The following is an 8387-nucleotide window of genomic DNA, read 5'->3' on the forward strand; positions in this document are numbered from 1 at the left end:
TTTAGACTTGACCGTCTTACAAGTTACAATGGTCATGAAATGCTTTTAGACCTGACCGTCTTACAAGATACAGTGGTCATGAAATGCTTTTGGACTTGACTGTCTTACAAGTTACAACAGTCATGAAATGCTTTTAGACTTAACTGTCTTACAAGTTACAATGGTCATGAAATGCTTTTAGGCTTGACCGTCTTACAAGTTACAATGGTCATGAAATGCTTTTCACATACATGTATGATATGAATATTGTTGAAAAGTAGTTACAAGTTCTGAATTTTGGGATTGTTTTATCTTTCAAGTTCAATATCACCAAATTTCCACTTTTAACATTTCCTTGCTGCGTAAGTGAAAGCAAAACCATTGCATTCTGATTGTAAACATAGCAACTTATGAATAATGTGAACTCGTAAACTGAAATAAACTCTTAGATATTTTACATGGATATACTTAATTTGGATGGATATTGTGGCTAACAGTAGCTCATGTGATATTCGAAACAACAATGCAATGTTGAATAATGTAGTTTGATCCTCCTGTGCCATACTATGTTTTTTTTTTCTTCATGTATGATGATGATGATGGTGATGTCATAGAGTATCATATTATCATTGTGATAATAGATGGAACATACTTGTTATGAGGTTTCCATGGTAACTCGAAAGGCCCTGTCCCATCTTATCTCTGGCCATCAGAAGAACATGATCCTTTTAGGGTTTCTGATCCCTTCTCTGTGGTTTTAGTGCATGCATGCGCAGGAACTTTGGACTTGGCCCCATTTCAGACTTGCATTTTCTGGGAAATTTCTGAGTGAAACTGATCAATGCGATGGGATATGATTTTCATTGTTATACAACATAGAAGACGGAATGGAGGTGGGGAATAAGTCTTGCATTTTTGTTGGAGTGATTTTATTTTCAGGCTTGGAAATATCTTCCTTTATTTTGAAGGAATTTTCCTGAATTTCCTGAGTATATTTATGGAATGAAACTGAAGTTAGATAGAACATGACAACTTCGAGTCATGTGACGGAAGAATTCTGTCTGGATTTGGTAAGGAATTGTTGTAATTTGCTCAAAAGGGTTATTATACTGTGTGGACAAGTCCAGGAAACTACTCGTATTGCAAAGGGATTGATTCTACCTGAGCTCTGTGATAAATGTAGAAATGTTTCACAGGATCAAGAGATATACAGAACTGAAAAATTCTACATTCATGTCGATGGAATTTCCTGGATGTGGTTTTGAAATTTGTCAAAATCTTATTTGTCGGAGGTTGTAATGTAAACATACATGCATCTTTTTCACCATCAGTTCCTAGAATTCTGAGTTACAAGAAATGGGCATGTCATGAAATGGAAATAAAGGATTAAATGTGATCTTGCAAACTGTGGTGGCTGACTATTGACAAGTTTTACAACAAATCTTGTGATTGATCACCAAGGAAATGTATGACCCGAGAATTTATTTGTATAAGCAGAGAATCCTGTCCAGAAGGATATCTTGTGGATGAAAGGCTTAGGGCATTGAGGAGATATCCTCTTTGCAGATGAACTAGAGAAATATGAGACTACTTAATAGCTTCTATAAGTCTACGTTCAAATCTCGGACCTTTATTTGTCGTGTTGGAGTGACTGTATTCACTTTGAATAAGATTTGGAGTCGTAGGATCCCAAGGGAATGTCTTATGTGCACCATCTTCAGCTTGTGATAGTGGACGGTGATTGGGAGTATGTCTGTGAAATGACGACAGAGCCAGTTCGCTACAAGAAACATGTTGTAAGCATATCGCCATGATGTTGATAGTAATGACGAATGTGATTGTGATGGAGATGTTCTTATTCAGGTTTTTTTTTAACTGTATCTTGCAGCCAGAGGCAGAATTGCACTCAATTTACATTAAAAAAGAGAACATGGCAAGCATTTAAATTCATTATAAAATGTCGTGTGAATGATGATGGTGAAGATTTGTAATGATATTGATGATGAGGAGGAGGAGGAAGAGGAGGAGGAGGGGGAGGGAGTGATGATGGTGATGGTAAATGGCCTGTTATACAGTGTGTCCCAGAAACAAGAACAAGACCATAATTCACTTTCAGTTAAGTTTTTTTTTTTGCTGTCGTGATAACAGATTTGCTTCATGAGATGCACATGAATGGAAAGATGTGCTTCTCTTTCATTTGAGGCAAATTTCAATGTTCATATTGCAGGCATGACTGAGTCAGAGCAATGGAGAGTGGTGCAACCAAATTTTCATTTGCACAAGCAAATAACAATTTTGAGTGAAAAATTTCTTGCTTTTTCTGCTTAAATATCCATCTATTCTTCTTTCATATGAGACCTTATGTGTAAAATATGAATGACAAAAAAATTCACGAAAAACATGCTCCATTTCTACCTATTTGAAGGATTGTTGAAAAACAATTTCGTTTTCCCACCAAAGCAGTAGACAATTATGCTAACAAGACAGTGAATGTATCTAGTGAGTGAGATCCTGTGGTTGGCTTGAATGTTTTGTGAGTTCTGGCCCCCATCTTACAAAGAGTTACGATTGATTGGATCAATCGCAACTCTTCGTAAGACGGGGCCCTGAACTAGAAAGTTGCTTGAAATGATTAGATGAGGCAGGGGCTGCAGAATGTTGCATGTGGGGTTGCCCACTTTTAAAAAGAAAATTTCGAGCCAAAAAAGGGCTCCCCCTTCTTTAAAAAGTGATGTGCCCCTTCAAACATCAATCTGCCATGTTGTATTGGACATTTTTATATGCTTTATCACTTTATAAGGAAATGAATCCATGAATGAAAACTTTTTTCTTTCTATCATTCAAAACATTGAAGCTTAAGACAAAAGTAAAAGAAGAAATTCTGCATGTGATGAGCATGGGTCATATGATGATACCTCAACATTCACCTTAGTATGCAGTGTTCATCACAATTATTTTTGCATTGTTGGTTGGATAGAAATAGAATGTCTATTCTGACATTGTACCTGACCATGTAGGAATCCAGTAGAAGGCTAAGAAGCTTGTTTGTAGCCTTCATATGTCAACTCAAAATGAGATGTTGATGTCTTGTATAATGGTTCCATGCTGATTTGCTTTAATTCAATTGATATGAGGTCATCATTACAGAGGTCGATGTCGAGGTCATATTCCATATTTAGTATTGTCTGATGGCCCTGTTCAGACAGGAGGAAATCGGTAGAACATTAATCATTAATGGAAGCTAGTTTGATCGCTTGGTTCAACCTGGCTGCTAAGGGTTGACCTGACCAAAAAAAATGTATTTATGGAATTTCGTAGGCAAGTGTAGGGTCACAGCATTGAACCAATTATTCACTAGGTGTGAAGGCCTCCAAGACCAAAGGCCAAGAAGACTGATTTTCCCCAGAAATTCTCCTTCTGTTTTGCTTATTTAAGAATCTAGAGATCATGTAGGCAAAAGCCAGATAAAGGAAATTGAAACCCAAAGTTGGAAAAATCAAATTTCATCTATAATGTGGATTGAGAAAAGTTGTTCCTCAAAATCGATTTCAAAATGAGAAAGTTATGAGTTTGAACAATCTTTCTCTGGTGATCATTATACATGTTGATCCAGAATTGCAGGTACCAGTCTTCATATGATTTGTAGACAAACTTTCATATTTTCAAAAGCTGAAGGTGTTGGCCAAATATGTGCACTAAGTTTTAATCATTTATTTATTTGTCATTATTTTCATCAGCTGGAATCCGTGGGGCATCCACTCATAGCAGCATAATTTCTTATATGTGGGATGTGATAAAAACAAAGCTCTTGACAAAAAGACAAAAAGAAAGTTGCCCAAAGATCCAAGTAATCGATGAAGGTTGGAATTACACATGGCAAAATGCAGTCTAAACCCCGGGGGGGGGGGGGGGGCGCTCGACCAAAAAAGTGGTAGGAGTGTGCCGCGGGCGAGACAAAAAACAGGGGGCCTTGGAGCGGGCTTATTGTAAAAAGGAGGGTCCTCGGAACGGGCTTCGGAACTACAATTTTGTGAAAATGGGGGTCCTTGGAACGGGTCACCAGCGTGCGTATGCACCCCTATGGAACGGGTATGCGTGCATGAAGCAGCTAACGCGGCCTCCGCCGATGCGCTCGCCCAGAGACGATGGTCGGACAGCGCTCGGCGGCGCTTTTCACCAAAATTGCAGCAGATCAATGCGACCGAGAGGCGTAACGAAAAATATGCGAAGCTTTGGAGCGGATTTCTTCTTTTTTTCTCGATAAGAACAAAATGCTATGCTTGGAGCGGCTTTCTTTGTTTTATTTTCTCAAGACAAAAATGCTATGCCTTGGAACGGAAATTTGGGTGTAAAAAATGGGTCCCCTCCGCGGCACATACCCACTATGCATTATATACTGAGTGCCCCCCCCCCCCCCCCCCCCCGGGTCTAAACGTGATCTTTATGAAAAACAAAATCTTTGAAAAATACTTTTAAAATTTTCTTAATAAATTTCCTTGAAAAATATGTTTATTTCTACATCTGTTGAATATATTTTATATTCTCTGATTTACAAGTTTTCACAATTTTTTTTTTCAAGGAACTTAGCTACCAGGATCCCCTTCTCTTTTAAAATAATTAGAGCTTAATTCCACAAACCGATTACATGCACATCCTGGTCTGTATGCAAATGAGGGGACTGATGATGTCACTATTTATTTTGTATTTTGAAATTTTCTCCTCATTGTCCTGTAAAACATAGTAGGATTTCTCCCTGAATATGTGGAAGTACCATTGTTTTAACACTTTATGGTTCATTCAAGTTGGTCTTTATTGTCAGTTCTGTTAATAATTAAATATTTTTTATTCAAACATTAAAAAAACAAAGAAATAGTGAGTGATAGACATCATTGACTCTCTCATTATTTGCATGTCACTGAGATTTGCATATAATTTTTGTGAAAAATAAGTCAAAATTTAAAATGTCAGAAGTCTCTTATTTTACATCCGATTTTGATGAAATTTTCAGCATTATGCTGGATTGATTTGTCTCTCTTGATTAAAATCAACATTTTTCCGGAGTGGACTTGACATTAATGGCTCTGACTACTCTACAGGACAGCCAACTGTCAAGCAGATGACAATCAATACTTCAACAGCTCCCTCTTTGGTCAAATTATAGCATTATTCCAAAACTCAGAGCTTGCAACAAGTTCTTCTTGTATAAGCTTCTAGACAGTATTGTTGAGATTAATAATCTCCAGAACTTGACTAAAAAAACTTTTAAAGAGAATACATTGAGTGTGAGAATAATATTGAGCAAAGGTTTAATTTCATTCTTAAATAGAAGGAAACCCTCTCAAAGAAAAGTTAACGGGTGTGAGGATGAAAAAATCAATAGTAAGACAGTGGTCAGCAGTAAGACAATTTGATTTTTTTTAATGAATATACTATCAAAGTATCAAGAACTTTCTTAAAAAATGTGTGATGATGATGTCACATGTTAAATTTTTTTGTTCATTCTATTTAATTAAAAACAACTCTCCCTTTGATGAAAAGTATATTTTAAGAGTTAGAACACCTCTTTTTTGCACATTCTATTGTACAAGCTCTTTGTTAACCCTATATAACATGCCCTGTCATAGAGAACACCTGATTTACCAATACACTTCATAAATAAAACAATTTAAATGAAGTACATGTATGTATAGGGAAGTTATTTATGTGCAACATCACACATCCATGATCCTGGTCGCATTGCCATCGGATGAATTTCTGAACATAAGTGATCACAACATTCAGTTCCTCATAACTTTCTTCTTGGCCCATTCTATTTTCACACAAGCTAACTTGTTTTTAACTTCCAAGGTTTCATTTCTTTTGAAGGCCCTTCTCTGGAAAACACAATATAATAATCATAATAATGATTATGATGGATTCTTGAAAGCGCAAACATCCATCAGGCATGACGCTCATGCATGGCGCTATGTACAATCATAAAAATAAAGCACATAAATACATGGAAAGCATTGAATCAATCTCTTTACAGTCTACTTCACCAATTAAAAAATTGTAGAACAATGACACGAAGAGTCTCCACCCCCCCCCCCCCCCGTCATAATCGATTTGTTGAGGTCTTTTTTGTCATCATATTCATTGTAATCTTCCTTTAATCCCATTTATCAAACATATCTAATTTCTGAGTTGATTGATGGTACTTGTCCTGAGCCATAAGTCTGAATGGTCTTGGCCATCAATGAGTACTTATTTTTGTCATTTCTGTAGTTATTTGCTTGTCACCCTTATGAATGTTGTTTTATGTTCTGATTAATGATATTAAAACTTGCATCATTGACTTAGGCATGTCATTTTAGGTTTGTTACTATATTTATATTTTATGAACTTGTAAATTCTTTGAAACCTATATAAGCAGAAAATATTTCCATTTATATTATAAAGGGTTTTATAGGAAAATTTCACGTTTGGTAATGGGGATCTTGCGAACAGGGCGGGGCGGCTTGTGAAGGTAATTTTTATCATTTGGAGTATCTAGCGAACTGAAAATTAGGTCTGAAGAAGGAGGTCATCGAAGTGGCACATCCCCGTACCACCAATATATGTGAGTGCCCCCCCGCCGGTTGATGCCTTTTTACAGCTATTTGTTTCATCATTCAATATTAAATGAATGATGATCAATGAATGAATTCATTGATAAATTTATTTAGCGTTTATTTCCTCATTTATTCAAGTCGTGAGTTGATCATATATTCATTTATTGATTAATATAATTTCTGTGGAACCAAATCATTTTTATGTTGGGCATACTCTTCCATTTTTTGGTAACAGTAAACAAAATGATCAATGTACCTGGCCCAAATTAGACCCCTCCCTCCTTTTGAATGGTACTTTAACAATAGAAATAGGGTATTATCCTCTACAATTATCAACTAGTCTGAAATATTCACAGTATATTAGGGACATCCCCAATAAATAAAGAAGTCTGTATAGATTGCTTACACTAAAATTTCTTATAGGGCTATAATGATTTTTTTAAAGGCATACACAATTTCACTCCTTGTTTTTTTTTTTTTTGGGGGGGGAGTGGTAGGAGGTATACCAATTTTTTGTCCTTTTCTAAGATTTTGTATGAGATTTATAAGATATTCCATATGTGATTCCCCCCTCTGATATCTAATCATCATCATCTAGATATTTCACCTGTACTGATACTTTGGAATTTAAATCTAAAGATGAATTTGGATTTTCTGCATTCATCAATAATGTGAAAAAAGGAGGAATTATTGATCATTGACCCTGGAGTATTTTAATAGAGTCTGATTTTGGAGACTAAGTGTCCTCACATGGGGTGTCATGGATGGGTAGTAATGAAAAGAAACATAATAGTTTGGTCAAGCCATTGATATGGAATGTCAATGATATATGTCTCATACAGGTGAATATGTTCATACCAAAGAAAAATAAGCATTTTATTTTGATAGATTATTGTGGAAATGGTAAGAGTGTCATCTGAATCCTTCCTGCAGTATTGCTTAATTGCCTCAATCGTGTCATGTACATACTTCAGGGAATGTTTGATATTTTTATACTGGTATTAGGATATATATATATATGTTTTGTTTTTTAAGGAAATAGATTTAAAAAAAAACTAGGAATTTACCCAGAGTGAAATTTACAGTCCTATAAACACAGAAATTTGTGGATTTGGAACCACAAAGATAAGAATATAAGAACAAAAAAATATATGTTTAAAGAAAAACAAATGCAGAATGATAACATAGTTTTATGATATCAAGGAATTCTAAACACACTTTTTGAAATTTGATATCTCTTCTGTGTAGTGATGTTGCTAAGTAATAGAGTGAAGTTTTTGACTCTTGCAACTTACCAATTGTAGGTTATGATCAGCTTAAGAGCAGTGCGTTACAGCTTCTTGTTGCTATATCAGATGACTTGTCAGTTTCAAGTTTGCTTATACCTCTGCATTGAGCAATGAACATGACCAGATATATGAGTATAACAGTCATGATCACATAATGACCATCAAATAACATAAAATTTATGTTTTTATAAAACTTGAACGAATGTCGCTGTGGTTTAGCCTAACAATACATTGAATGGGGGTTGGCATTGGTCATATTTCTTTTCATATTCTTCATTGATAAAACTTTTTTAAAAGCTTCTTAACTTAAACTGGCTTAAAGAGTATTTTTTTAGGGCTATTAAAGGGTCATGATGCAGCTCCTATTTTTTCTACTTACTCAATGCTTTGAATACATGGGACCTGTTCATATGGCCCTATTGACCCATGTAGGAATGAAAGTAGGTTACGCTGTATGAACACACTCCAAGCCAACAAAGCAAGCACTCGTTAAGCTACCCATCTATTGTGTGTGTGTGGAGAGTGTGAA

This window comes from Lytechinus variegatus, chromosome 2, assembly GCF_018143015.1.
Source record: "Lytechinus variegatus isolate NC3 chromosome 2, Lvar_3.0, whole genome shotgun sequence".
NCBI lineage: Eukaryota > Metazoa > Echinodermata > Echinoidea > Temnopleuroida > Toxopneustidae > Lytechinus > Lytechinus variegatus.